The 15,780-nt window shown below is 38.2% G+C and overlaps 1 protein-coding gene across 1 annotated transcript in view; it reads left to right on the plus strand.

Moving 5' to 3' along the window:
* Window positions 1-15,780, plus strand: part of Ipk1 (Inositol phosphate kinase 1) — a 376,999-nt gene that overhangs the window by 294,329 nt on the left and 66,890 nt on the right. The window lies entirely within an intron of this gene.

Consider the following 15,780-nt stretch of genomic DNA (forward strand, 5'->3'; position numbering starts at 1 on the left):
ACAAACAACAAGAGTTTTAGGCTCATACAAACATAGGCACACTGCATCAGTGTGTAATGCACCAAAAAGAACTAGACGGCAGCAGTAGCCTTGTCATTAATCCTGACACTCCTATTTGATTTTAATATTTAATGTTGACCTCTCCTATTAGTAGCAGGAGAGGACATTGCTGTTGTTTATGTCCTCTCCTTCTAGTACTGTTGTGTGTGTCGATTCAAAATCTATTTATATTAGCCATTTGGAATAAACATCAACCATGCATCGTTGTCAACACTATTGTGGCGGATGCTGATGCAGATTGTGGTTGAATATCGCAGTTGCATCTACAAGTGAAGACAATAGAAATGTTCCGCATTGACTAACTAACCAACCGTTTTTGTTTGTTGATGTTTAGGATAATTATTTCAATTTCTTGGATCTATTGAAAATTCAATGGTAAAATGGGTTTGGGGTTAACCCATTTCACCATTGAATTTTCAGCTATGAAAGATATTCCTAAATACAAATGCACATGTGAGGTTATGTACGCTTGAATTTCATTGAATCAATGAATAACCGACTGAATGCGAAAATGTGGTCATACAACTGTCATATTCCTTTTGACATGCACATAGTTTTAGTTACAATCCAATTCATTGAATGTCGGAATTGTTCCTCAGCCCAACATTCAGAGCGATTTTCAATTTCAAGAGGCATTGATAGTGAATTATTGAAGTGTAAACTAAATTCGCTGTAATTCAATTGTAGACATTTGTGCTCAGTTGTAAACTTCCGTGCTGAGGTGGATATGAAAGGGAATCGTTTTTAAAGCAAATACAGACATATTGTATTCCATCACAATGATTGCGAGTTATAAGGTAGGACAAATTGATAGGTACATGTCATTATTTAAGGCATTACAAGTTAACGACAACTCTTTTCAAAGCAGTTCAAATATAACAATATTTCATATTCGGAGTCAACAGCCAGAATGACAGCTAACGATTAAATAAATGTTTCCGTGTCGTGCGCTCCAGCCAACCGGACGGACATGTCTAAACCTACTCCAAATTTTCTGAAACTGATTTCGTCCGAACATACATTTTCATCGTATCAAAGTGTATGTGCCCTTATTAGTCTAAAGGCTGAGGGTATAAAAGTTCATATTTTTTCCATATTTATTAGATCACAAGTTCGGCTACATTAAAGTAAAGAAAACAGTGCTGATAATACTTAGTGTGGTATCCTTCGTTGACCTGACGGACGGCAGGGTAGTACCACGGCGGGGAGGGATTTCTCCAGCACTCGCTAAGATCATTAGTGCTACGTTTCATTAATTCCGGTACGTTGTCTTTGCGACTTATTTTGGCTTCATTTGACTTTCCATCCATCCTATTAAAATAGTTTTTGTTGATTTATTTTTGACTACCCTACCGAGTACTGACTTATGGATCAGAACTGTAGCCCCATAGGCTGGTCTAACGTCGGAACTCAAATTGTTTGTAAGTCCAACCGGTGGGATGAAACAATATAGAAGAACTGTATGCCAGATAATGACAAAGACAATATGCCATTGTCTCTCACATCTGGCGAAATCAGGTAGCCAGAGTCTTTCGATGATCTTTTCCCCGTCCAAAAAAAGTTAAAATTTATAAATTGCATGCTTATAATGTAAAGAAAATAATAAGTTAATGTATATAAAATAAATTAAAGTAAGATATAAATTAAATAGGGATATAATTTTCACAAAGTTAATAAAATATATCACATTAGGGGATTTTATATAATAATATCATAAACAAGTAGGAAAAGCGTTAAGTTCGGTCGGGCTGAACTTTTTATACCCTCCACCACAAAGTTCAGCCTTTTCGGTGGATTAATGTGGCCACAACTTTCAAAATACCGAAAATCGGAAGCTACTGTTCTATGGGGGCTATATGATGGCGTGGACCTATACCTACGAATTTCTGGGCGAAAGTTTTATACCCCAAACGAAGACTAAATACCAAATTTCAGCCATCTCGGTGTGATAATGAGGCCAAAACCTTCAAAATACCGAAAATCGGGAGATATCGTCCTATGGGGGCTATACCAAAACGTGGACCTATATAAACGTTTTATGGTAGAAATGTTTCTTAGCCTCTGGAAACACAAAATAAAAAGTTACAACCGATTCTGTTGTCAAATGGGACTAGTACATTCAAAATATATTAAAATGACGCGTACTTTATATGGGGCGTTATATGGGGGTAATACCAAAACGTGGACCTATATAAACCAACTTTGGTAGGAATGTTTTTAGCCTCTGGAGATACAAAATACCAATTTACAACCAATTCGGTGGTAAAATGGGAAAAATATCTTAAAAATTCCTTAAAACGACGACGCGTCACGCGTCATTTTGTATGGGGGCTATACGAAAGCGTGGACCTACACAGCCCGATTTCAATACCAAAAGTCCTACGTACATATAATAGTTTTTCCTAAAATTTCATCCACCTACGTCAATCCGTTCGGACGCTAGAGTGATTTCCACAGACGGACAGACGGACGGACATGGCTATATCGATGTAGAATTGCACGCTGATCAAGAATATATATAGTTTGTGGGGTCTACAATGATTATTTCGAGTTACAAACGTAGTGACAAACTTAATATACCCCCATCCTATGGTGGAGGGTATAAAAATAGAATGGAAACCCATGGAAGATATCACCCTCATATTATGATATTTTAAAGCTAATGTTTGAAAAATGTTAAAACATGTATTCAAACATTCGAGAGATTATTTATTTAACTATTTTGAAATCTGATTAATGGAATTATTACTTAGAGCGTGCACTTCTCTTAAATTGGTTCAATTTTGAAAGTAAGATATGACCTTTCTGAGGATACATAATATCGAAAACAATATTGACCTAAAATAAAAAATATGTAGCCAATAATATGTAAATTAATTACACTGTGTGAGTCATGATTTATTAACCATATTCTGACACCGCATCGTGATAGAAGACCAAAACTAAGAAGATATGTGTCCCGGCGTTTTCCCTATCACTTCAACTTTCGCCGTTGATTGAGGCATTGATGTCAAAAGGGATCATTTTGTCAGGTACACATTTTCTAAACCGCCAAGAATTTGGGTTTACTCATAGAAGAAAAGTTGTAGCTCTCGTCTTAAAGAATAATAATTGTGAAAACATAAAATCCATTCAACTTCACCTTCAAGGTCAAAATCGTCAAGGTCAAATTTCCCTTTTAATTTTTTCTCGGATTTTAGTCTACAGATGTCAAACCGATCAAAATTGAAGCAAGCAACCAACTAGAAAAATGTACGTTAGATGTTAGTAAAGAACTTTCTAGAACATACGAACTCTGTAGAAATGGTTCTTAATGGTCAAAATAGCATATTAAATGCTATTTTTATCCTCTTTTCTCGGTCCCTGCTCCATAGAACCGTTCAAAATTCGAGAAAACAATTGACCACAGTAATGTAGCGATGATATCAGCAAACAACTTTCTGGAAGATACGAAATGTCTATGACCGGTTCTTAAATGTGAAAATAGACAAAAACTTTTGAAAATATTCGATTTTTATACTTTTTTCTCCGATTCCGGTCCACAGATGCCGAACCGCCCAAAATTAAGGATACAGTCAACTACAAAAATGTACCTAGGATTTCAATAAACAACTTTCTACATCATAAAAAGATTCTAGGAACGGTTCTTCAAGCTCAAAATTCGATTATTTTAGATCATTCTTTCCTGTTCATGTCCGTAAATAACAAACCTTTCAAATTTCCTTGAGTTTTGAACAATATGTTATTTCCAGACCTAAGCTGGGGGAAACGTTAAACATAATTCCATTGTTTTGTTAATTTCAGCTTCAAGGACCGTTTCTAGAATCTTTTTATGTTCTAGAAAGTTGTTTATTGAAATCTTAGGTACATTTTTGTAGTTGGCTGTATCCTTAATTTTGGGCGGTTCGGCATCTGTGGACCGGAATCGGAGAAAGAAGTATAAAAATCAAATATTTTCAAAAGTTGTTGGCTATTTTCACATTTAAGAACGGGTCATAGACACGTGTGCTCTCTTTTTTGGTCTTCTATACCGCTGGGGTGTCAGAATATGGTTAATAATTTTCGTGTCGCACAGTGTTATTAAACAAATAAATAAGTAGCTTATGAACACTCACTAATTCTGACGCCCTTGCGCCGGACAACAACAGCCACCCCAGAAGAAATGTATGGATGTTTAAATTTCTGAATTCTTCTTGCCGTATGATGAAAGATCTTTTCCATTTTTTACAAACTGATCCCAATCGTCACATTCTCCTATTAAGGAAGCTTTTAATGAATTGCCAACTGATTCATCAGTTTCGAAAACTTTTGACTGGAAAAAATTGGGTAAAGTGCGACATGCTTCGGAAATTGTGGGCCCTACATTAAAAAAATATTAAAAACTATATTTACGATGTATATTATATTTACCATTTTAATCTGAAAGAATTCCTCCGGCTTTTAATAAGTTGAAACCAGGAGTTTTCGTTTCCACCATTCATCTATTTTGGATGGAACTGACATAGTTTCATCATCGATTCCGAGCTATTATTATGGTAATATAAATACTGAGATAAACACAGAAATATCAATAATTCATACCTCTCTTTTTTTCAAGCAAAGAGCTCTTTTCTGAACTCCACATGCAGTCCTGGTTGTGGCACTGTAAGTTTAAGTACGGCAAACTTCGAAATGTTACTTGTGACGCTACAAGATTGAAAATGTTAACTCAGTGTAAATTCCACTATCATATTTCTTATATAGTTGAATATTTTATTTTTATTTACTTATCTTTTAAGTATTCATAAAGCGACTCCATATTTATGCCTTTTATGTATTTCTTAAGCTTATTATCGTCGTCACTGTCTTCTGTAACTTGCGTACTTGGAATGCATGTATTGCTGACCATCATAATATCACCATTGATCTCCACTAACTCAGCAATGACATTTTGCTGCTCTTCTGTATAATTTTCTTGAACATTTTCCATTTTTAATAAATTTTATTTTGCAACGCAATCTTTCAGTTTCAGCAACACGAAAATAATAATAACCAGTAAGGAAAGGATAATAGTCGGGCGGGCCGACTATATAATACCCTACACCACTGTGAATATGTAAAATATAGGAGATACATTCCGGTTCATTTGAATAGAACCAACCAATGTTTGCCTACAAATATCGTTATATCTGAGGATAGGAGAGGAATTGTAAATTATATTTTTGTGGACATGTAGAGTATATAGTAGCCGATATTTTCAATACCTAACATGTTTCACATATGCGTTATAACGGTACTTTTTACTCGCTTTATGAAAAAATGTCAAAATATTAGCATGTTTTAATGGTTCGCCAGGATAGAACCATCCTAAGAATTTACACAAAACCTTTGTCAGATGTGGTAAACTTTTACAAAAAAGTATTTATAATTATAAATAAAGACAAAATTGTATACTGAATTATGTTCAAAAATTTCAGGACTACAATAAAATTACAAAAAAGTAGCGATTTGCATTCATTTTCCTCAGATTAAATATCAATTTTTGGATTGGGAAGGTAGAAATTTGAGTTATCTTTACCATATTTCCTCTGTTTCGGACTCATTAATTTATTAAATGTGTTTTTTTTTGTTATTTTATTGTAGTCTTGAGAATTTTGAATATAATTTAGTATAAAATTTTGACTTTATAAATTGTTTCTACCGATTTCTCCATAAAAATATTTTTGGAGCTCTAAGCATCGATTTTCATCAAATTTCAAGACCCTAATACAAATTTTTGCACAATATTTTATAGCAATACTTTTACTTTTAAAATTGCCATTTATTTAAATTCATTTCAATCGTTACAAAAATTAAAGTATTGGCTTACTTTTAAATTCATTTTTATGATACTTGGGATACATATTGATCTCTTAAGTCTATAGTTTCTTTTTAAATAATATTTTATTAAATAATATTATTTTGGTGTAGCAGCATATTCTACATACACATCTTCATATAATGTTGTTTGGGCAAGAATTTCAAATTTGTTGTCGCCCCAAAAAAAGAATTATTAAAAATGGGCTAATCTCTCAAGATATTTTCGGAATTTATGCTATAACTTAAAACTAACTTAATCCTAACTATGTACAACTATATACAACTACATACAAATAATATACATACATTACTGTGATGTTATATATACAGTATTATATAAATCAAATGTTTTATATCTTCTATGGTAAAATAAAAGGTCATCGTCAATGAATAATAATCCATACTCTTCCAGTTTAGGTAAGACCGCAGGAGAGAGGTGTATTTTTGTTAATAATACCTGATGGCTATCATTACAGGTTAATGCTTCGCGTATCATCGGATTGTCCAGGTTCCGGCTCTTTTCAACAAATTTCAAGCTACAGTTAATGAGATACTTATCAATTCGGCAGATTCCAGACTTTTCATATATTAGTTTACATGGTGGCATTACAAATGTACCATCATACCTTTGAATTGGGCGAATACCCGAACACGCACGTAGGACCCCCCTTTCCCAAATGCGTATCCTTTCCATTTGGTGTGACGATATACCAAACCATGATGGAAAGGCATACGTCACAATAGGCCTGATAATTTGTTTATATATCAGAAGTCTAACTCTTTCTGAAAGCCCACCATTCATATTTAAAACTCTGTAATAAGCAAAATACAGTTTCTTAGCTTTGTCTAGTACAAAATCTACATGCCTACAAAAATCAAAGCGGTCATGGAACAATATACCAAGATATTTCATTTTATCGACATTCTGTATTATACTATCTCCAATATGAAGGTTTGGAATGAAATGGCAAAAGTTCTTGTACACAAGTCCTCTGGCTCCAGTGATCACCATGGACTGACATTTTGCTACGTTAAGTCGCAGTTTCCATTTCTCAAAGTAAACACGCAAATCTTCTAGGTAAGTGTTCATCCTACGTCTTAGAGCTGTGGCCAGTGGTCCCTTATAAGCTATCAGAACATCGTCCGCATATACCAGTAACAAACCATCAAGAGGGGGTCCAGGTATGTCACTAATATAAATATTATATAGCAGGGGCCCCAATATTGAACCTTGAAGCACACCTGCTAATATTTGTCTCCGACTAGACTTGCGTTCTCCAACTTTAACTGAGAAGTATCGCCCCTCGAGAAAGCTGGCCACCAGTCTACATAGATTCTCACTGAAGCCAAATGACTTGAGCTTGTACAAAATGCCTTGATGCCAGACACTATCAAAGGCTTTAGCAAAATCTAAGCTTACGGCTAGCGTGCCATATCTTTTGTTGAGCCCCTCGGATACAAAGTCGGTGAAGCAAGCGAGAGCATGGGTTGTAGAAAGTCCTGGATTAAAACCAAATTGGCAGTCCTTAAGAATCTGCCTATCTTCTATGACACGTCTTAATTGTTTTTGTATAAACATTTCCAATATTTTGCCAAAAGGTGACAACAGAGAAATAGGTCTGTAGCTATTACATTGTTTATGATCCGCTCCTGGTTTCGGGATAGGAACCATAAGAGCAGTTTTCCACGCTTTTGGGAAATAACAAAGATTGAGGCAGTGATTCAAAAGGATCGCGAGAAATTCGAATATAATACAACCTGCTCGCTTCACAGCTATATCAGGTATGCAGTCTATACCACATGATTTCTTCGTAGGTCTTCGAGAAATCGCCCATTCAACATCTGCTGGTTTCACAAAGCCACCTAGTTCCCATTGTGACCTATCAGTGACAACCGAACCGTTACCTAGACAATCACTGCCAAACGATACCAAGGCATTCCCCGTGCCGATCCCTTCATTGGTCTCATTTACGAGAACACTAAAGGAATCGTCACTGGGAAATTCCCCTACTCGGCACGTGTTTTCTATGTGGTCAGCTAGCATTTCAGCTTTAGCTACTTCATCACAGATAATATTACCATTAGTATTGAGGAGGTCACTAACAGGATCTCTTCCAGCCAACCCAACAGCTGCCTTTACCTTCCGATAGGTATTACTGTTAACTGTAATTCCCTGCAGGTAAGTTTGTCTACGATCATTTTCGTATTGATATATCGCATCCTCAATAATACGACTAAGGTTGCGTATATCTGCTTTTAATAATGCCATTCTGTCGGGATCATGTGATCTACGCAATATTCCGGTGATTCTTTTTCGTTCTTTAATTAATCTTTGGATACGCGGAGGCAATTCTCCAAGAGTACCCCTTTTGCTTGATACCTTTGGTACGGACTCCTGTATAGCACTACGGAAGGCAGACTCTAGCTCAACTATGCATTCATCGATGTCGCCAGTATTAACATTTCTATCAACTGGTAAACTTTTATTAGCAAGACCTGCTTGCAGTTTTCTCCTGTACCGGTTAATATTCATTCTGTCGTAGTTGAACCAGGTCTGCACCTCTCCTCTCTGTACATTACCGGTCTCAACCACCATTCGAATTGCTCTGTGATCAGATTCGTAATCTAATGTTGGTACTTTGTTCCCTCCACCTACCATAGATATACCTGGTGTATGAAGAAAAAGATCTATATAAGACCCACCCGAGCCATTGGGTCTGGTAGGCCTATACGCTGCGCATGGTGCTAAATTCGGACATGCCGCTAAGAAGCTTTCTAAAATCCTACCTCTTGCATTTGTCTCAGTGCCTCCCCATAGAGGGTGCTTGGCATTGAGATGTGCACCTATAATAATATCGTTATTATTATTGTAATGATTAACTATTGAATTCATATCGCTGATATGAAAATCATCACCTGGCCGAAGATAAAGGGAAATAAATGTGATGGATGTACCATCCTCCTTTAATACTTTTGCGGAACAAGATTCTATACCACCACAATCAATATAGATTCTCTCACTTCTAAGGCTATTTTTTATGAGAACAGCAGTTCCTCCTCCACGGCCTCCCACTCTGTTTTGACGGAAAACTTTGTATCCACGTATTGATAAATTGTGTTGCGGTGTCAATTTATGTTCTGCTATTAAAAGTACATCTGGTTTATTAGAACAAATAAAATTATTTAAGTAATGTCTCTTGGCCATTGAAATGCAAGAGTTAATATTAACGAATATACACGTGAGATTGTTAATCATTGTTAACATTACACATTGCAAAGATCATTCCCATTGAGGCCTGAGACTGTCCCTCGGTAGCCCGAATTTTCCTAATTTTATAGCAATTAACACTTACGGCATTTATTTATAATTATAAATAGTTTTTTGTTAAAGTTTACAACATCTAACAAAGGATTTGTGTAAATTCTTAGGGTGGTTCTATCCTGTTGAACCATTAAAAAATGCTAATATTTTGACATTTTTTCATAATGCGAGTAAAAAGTACCGTTATGACGCATATGTGATACATGTTAGGTATTGAAAATATCGGCTACTATATACTCTACATGTCCACAAAATTATAATTTACAATTCCTCTCCTTTCGTCAGATATAACGGTATTTGTAGACAAATATTGGCTGGTTCTATTCAGATGAACCGGAGTGTATCTTGGAAAATTTGATATGATTCAAATTTATCTGATGGTAGTTGATGGTTGTAGTTGAAAACATGTTAATTCTTAATTTTCACACTTCACCTTATTTTTAAAGAAAGCTCTGTGACATTAATCTTATGCCAATTTAAATAAAATCGAGGGTGTTTAGAAAAATTATAACCTCTGAAATACGATTATCAATTGATTTCCCTAACAAATAAACGAAACTAAATTGATTTGTATTGTGTTTTTCTGATAAATTACTTGGAGTACTACTCGTACACCCATCAAGCAATAGGACATGCATTTCTTCTTTATTCACCACTAGATGAAGGAAATTGTTCTCTCAATCTCCGTGTTGTCGTTTTTGCTTTTGTTGGAGTTCTGCTTTCCAACAAATATTGGTGATTACATTACAATCACGTTTTGAGTCTTTGTGCTGATATTTCTCAACTTTATTTGCTTTTTCAATTTCGTGCCGTTTTTTTTACTGTGGACTTTTTTCCTCCATTGAACCCATCTCTTAGCATATTTTTATTTTATCTCCTTCTCCATTACCGGGTTGTGGAAGAATCCTTCTTTTGTATCCTTTAGAAAGAAAATTGAAAATTTGAATATAAAATTGTTATTGAAAAATGCAAAACGTTTTGTGGTGTTCGTTGCATGCCTTTTATTTTTGTTCAACTTTATTGGGCAAGCGAGCAAAAAAGAAAAAACATCGTCTAGGAAGAAAAGAGCAAATCGCTGCTGCAAAATCGTTAAAATGACATTTTCGCCACTTAGTTGTTTGTCTTATTCGGTCTCTGTTTTTTCCTACTTTGGTGTTGAGTAGCAACAGCGATTTGCTTTATTTGCATTTACCTTGAATCGTTGTTTGGCTGACAGTTAAACTGACTGCCTGAATGTCTGGCTGAATGGTTGAGTTTGCCATTTTTCGGCTGACAGCTCTTTTACGTGAAGAACTCGTTGCACACACAGAGAGATAGAGGGCGATAAAATGCATTTCAAATTGTCTTCAGGTTGAAAACACAAATCAACTTGTTGAAAGGACGTGCACCCAGGGATATGAAGTACATAGTTGCTGTTTACAAAGCAAGACAACGAATTGACAAGGATCAAAGGAAGTATAGCTGTATAAGTGTTTTGGGGATTTGCAAAGGAGTACAGTTTATCAACTGATTGATATTGGATATTTTCTCTTTCAAGGGTTCTTTGTTAATGCTATGGGTAATGGAAGGAGGGAGGGACAACGAATTGGAATTGGGGTGGAAGTTTGGCCAAATATTTGCAAAATAAATTTCTTTGTAGTGTATATCAAGGTTTATTAAGTATATCAATGAATGTTTAGAACATTGGTATTTTATTCAATTCTGTGAGCAGAGAACTTATTACAGTTCGTTTTTTATAAAAATAACATTTTTACCGAGGTCGTTTAGCCAATTTTATTAGTTCACAACAGTTCTATGCCATGCTCATAGGAAACATCGACCGTGTGTTTGGGTTCGTATCTTTTTTCACCATGGGAGCAGCAATATATATCCTGGAATGTTTGCTCCGATCTCTTTTGGTCGGTGCTGGTATAGAGAAGCACCCTGGGCCATGGATCTATTCCATTTGTCAGATCTGCATCCACCACAAGGGAACTTCGGTGAAATGTAATGGGTGAAGGGAATATGTGCTTCTCCGAGGTTGCCTTACTTTAAGCCTACTGCGATTGGAGTTATGTTGCAGCTTGCTGCTCTATCTCAGACTTTTTCATCGGATTCGTCGTAGCCGTCGGTATACGAGACACCCCCCTAGTCTCCCCAACAGAAACAAACGTAGAATCGTACATCCCATGTTGTTTTCAGCGCCCGGGAATGCAGCATTCCTGCAATTCAATTGCAACGGTTTCCTCAGTCTCATCATGAGTTTTTGCACTCAGTCCTGGGCAATGACCAGAGGGGCACAAAACTAGAGGAGCAAATTCTAGCTCGACATTTTGTAAGGTGAACGAGGACGCTGCTCCCAGGATGATATTTCCACAGAACAATTTGTGGCATCTGATATCCTGGCAACCCATTATTTCGCTTTGCTCGATACACCTTCAACAAACAACTCGACTTCATAACTACAGACAGCCAAACTTTTCTGAAAAAAAAACTGGCAATGGTTCAAAGAATTTCTTGGTGGTCATGGTGGCTCCTGACCTAACGTAGGCCTTCTGTACCGTCTTAGGCACCACCCTTTCCGTTTAAAAGACTCAGGAAGCACCCTTTCATTGGAAAATGAGCTTAGGAAGGTCCTTTTCTTAGGGAAAGGAGCTAAGGAAGCTTCCTTTCTTTGGGAAAGGGTCTTAGAAAGCACCTTTTCATGGTCTTAGGAAGCACACTTTCCTAGGGAAAGGGTCTTAGAAAGCACCATTTTCTTGGTCTTAGGAAGCACCCTTTTCTTGGTCTTAGGAAGCACACTTTTCTTGGTCTTAGGAAGCACACTTTCTTTGGTCTTAGGAAGCACCCTTTCCTTAGGAAAGGGTCTTAAGAAACACTCTTTCCTTAGGAAAGGGTCTTAGGAAGCACCCTTTCCTTAGCAAAGGGTCTTAGGAAGCACCCTTTCCTTAGGAAAGGGTCTTAAGAAGCACTCCTTCCTTAGGAAAGGGTCTTAGGAAGCACCCTTTCCTTAGGAAAGGGTCTTAGGAAGCACTCTTTCCTTAGGAAAGGGTCTTAAGAAGCACTCTTTCCTTAGGAAAGGGTCTTAGGAAGCACCCTTTCCTTAGGAAAGGGTCTTAGGAAACACTCTTTCCTTAGGAAAGGGTCTTAAGAAGCACTCTTTCCTTAGGAAAGGGTCTTAGGAAGCACCCTTTCCTTAGGAAAGGGTCTTAGGAAGCACCCTTTCCTTAGGAAAGGGTCTTAGGAAGCACCCTTTTCTTAGGAAAGGGTCTTAGGAAGCACCCTTTCCTTAGGAAAGGGTCTTAGGAAGCACCCTTTCCTTAGGAAAGGGTCTTAGGAAGCACCCTTTCCTTAGGAAAGGGTCTTAGGAAGCACCCTTTCCTTAGGAAAGGATCTTAGGAAGCACCCTTTCCTTAGGAAAGGGTCTTAGGAAGCACCCTTTCCTTGGTCTTAGGAAGCACCCTTTTCTTGGTCTTAGGAAGCACACTTTTCTTGGTCTTAGGAAGCACACTTTCCTTGGTCTTAGGAAGCACCCTTTCCTTAGGAAAGGGTCTTAAGAAGCACTCTTTCCTTAGGAAAGGGTCTTAGGAAGCACCCTTTCCTTAGCAAAGGGTCTTAGGAAGCAACCTTTCCTTAGGAAAGGGTCTTAAGAAGCAACCTTTCCTTAGGAAAGGGTCTTAGGAAGCACCCTTTCCTTAGGAAAGGGTCTTAGGAAGCACTCTTTCCTTAGGAAAGGGTCTTAAGAAGCACTCTTTCCTTAGGAAAGGGTCTTAGGAAGCACCCTTTCCTTAGGAAAGGGTCTTAGGAAGCACCCTTTCCTTAGGAAAGGGTCTTAGGAAGCACCCTTTCCTTAGGAAAGGGTCTTAGGAAGCACCCTTTCCTTAGGAAAGGGTCTTAGAAAGCACCCTTTCCTTAGGAAAGGGTCTTAGGAAGCACCCTTTCCTTAGGAAAGGGTCTTAGGAAGCACCCTTTCCTTAGGAAAGGGTCTTAGGAAGCACCCTTTCCTTAGGAAAGGGTCTTAGGAAGCACTCTTTCCTTAGGAAAGGGTCTTAGGAAGCACCCTTTCCTTAGGAAAGGGTCTTAGGAAGCACCCTTTCCTTAGGAAAGGGTCTTAGGAAGCACCCTTTCCTTAGGAAAGGGTCTTAAGGAGCACTCTTTCCTTAGGAAAGGGTCTTAAGAAGCACTCCTTCCTTGGGAAAGGGTCTTAAGAAGCACTCTTTCCTTAGGAAAGGGTCTTAAGAAGCACTCTTTCCTTAGGAAAGGGTCTTAAGAAGCACCCTTTCCTTGGGAAAGGGTCTTAGGAAGCACCCTTTCCTTGGGAAAGGGTCTTAGGAAGCACCCTTTCCTTGGGAAAGGGTCTTAGGAAGCACCCTTTCCTTGGGAAAGGGTCTTAGGAAGCACCCTTTCCTTGGGAAAGGGTCTTAGGAAGCACCCTTTCCTTGGGAAAGGGTCTTAGGAAGCACCCTTTCCTTGGGAAAGGGTCTTAGGAAGCATCCTTTCCTTGGGAAAGGGTCTTAGGAAGCACCCTTTCCTTGGGAAAGGGTCTTAGGAAGCACCCTTTCCTTGGGAACGGGTCTTAGGAAGCACCCTTTCCTTGGGAACGGGTCTTAGGAAGCACCCTTACTTTATTATAGGTTCTTAGGAAGCACCCTTTCTTTAGGAAAGAGTCTTAGATGGCACCCTTTCTTTAGGAAAGAGTCTTAGGTGGCACCCTTACCTTGGGAAAGGGTCTTCGGAAGCACCCTTACCTTGGGAAAGGGTCTTCGGAAGCACCCTTTCCTTGGGAAAGGGTCTTCGGAAGTACCCTTTTCCTGGGAAAGGGCCTAAGGAAGCACCCTTTCCTTGGGAAAGGGTCCTAGGAAGCAACCTTTCCTTGGGAAAGGGTCTTAGGAAGCACACTTTCCTTGGGAAAGGGTCTTAGGAAGCACACTTTCCTTGGGAAAGGGTTTTAGGAAGCACCCTTTCCTTGGGAAAGGGTTTTAGGAAGCACCCTTTCCTTGGGAAAGGGTCTTAGGAAGCACCCTTTCCTTGGGAAAGGGTCTTAGGAAGCACCCTTTCCTTTGGAAAGGGTCTTAGGAAGCACCATTTCTTTATTATAGGCTCTTAGGAAGCACCCTTTCTTTAGGAAAGAATTTTAGACGGCACCCTTTCTTTAGGGAAGAGTCTTAGGCGGCACTCTTTCCTTGAGAAAGGGTCTTAGGCAGTACCCTTTCTTTAGGAAAGGGTCTTAGGCAGCACCCTTTCTTTAGGAAAGGGTCATAGGCAGCACCCTTTCTTTAGGAAAGGGTCTTAGGCAGCACCCTTTCTTTAGGAAAGGGTGTTAGGCAGCGCCCTCTCCTTGGGAAGGTTCTTAGGAAGCACACTCTCCTTGGGAAAGGGTCTTAGGAAGCACCCTATCCTTGGGAAAGGTTCTTAAGAAGCACCGTTTCTTTAGGAAAGGGTCTTAGGAAGCACCCTTTCTTTAGCAAAGAGTCTTAGGAAGCACTCCTTCCTTGGGATAGGGTCACCTTTTCCATGTGATAGGAAGCACACTTTTCTTGGGAAAGGTCCTTGGGAACGATTCTTAGGAAGCACACTTTCCTAGGGAATAGGTCTTAAGAAGCACCCTTTCCTTGGGATAGGATTTTAGGAAGCACATTCTTTCCTTGGGAAAGGTTCTTAGGAAGCACCCTCTCCTTGGGAAAGGTTCTTAGGAAGCACACTCTCCTTGGGAAAGGGTCTTAGGAAGCACCCTATCCTTGGGAAAGGTTCTTAAGAAGCACGTTTTCCTTGGCAAAGTATCGTAGGAAGCTATCTTTCCTTGGGAATGTGTGCACCCTTTCCTTGGGAAAGTGTCTTGGGAGGCACCCTTTCCTTGGGAAAGTGTCTTGGGAAGCACCCTTTCCTTGGGAAAGTGTCTTGGTAAGCATCCTTTCCTTGGGAAAGGGTCCTAGAAAGCACTCTTTCCTTGGGAAAGGATTTTAAGAAGCAACTTTTCCTTGGAAAATTATTTTAGGAAGCACTCTTTTTTTAGAGAGGACACTTCTCAACCCACTTTTCACCAATTATTCTTTTCTGAAAATGTAACATTTTTATTGAATCCAGTTTTATTTTCGTCCTCATTCAAGTGACGGTTTTTATCCCCTTTATAAAATGTCTTTACGCATTTTGCATTTTCAATATTATATTCAATTGTTTGTTTTGATTTATAATTTATCTCGTCGATAACAAGCAAAAGGTCAGTAAGATAGGTGGATGGGTAACTTTAACACATTTTTGTACCAGCAACAACAACTTACAATAGAAATCAATTTATCATCAAGTTTTTAATTACAAAACATTTTCATTTTTACATCACTGCCCTCGACCTTCTGATAACCCAAAAATGTTGGTCTTTAGTTGTTGGTGCATAAGTTGTGGCGTGAAATTGATAAAATTTATTGGACTCATACTCTTTGAAGAGTTTTGAAAGGAAATTACCCTTGAATTGTCACTTGATGTTGTGGACGTTATTGTTTTATGGTGTCATCTTCCTTCTCTGGCCATCATCTGCACCACCAAACCAACTACATTCTTTTGGTTTTAAAAAATTGTATAGTTTT

This window comes from Musca autumnalis, unplaced genomic scaffold (assembly GCF_047663935.1).
Source record: "Musca autumnalis isolate F117 unplaced genomic scaffold, ASM4766393v1 scaffold_5, whole genome shotgun sequence".
NCBI classification, from domain to species: Eukaryota; Metazoa; Arthropoda; class Insecta; order Diptera; family Muscidae; genus Musca; species Musca autumnalis.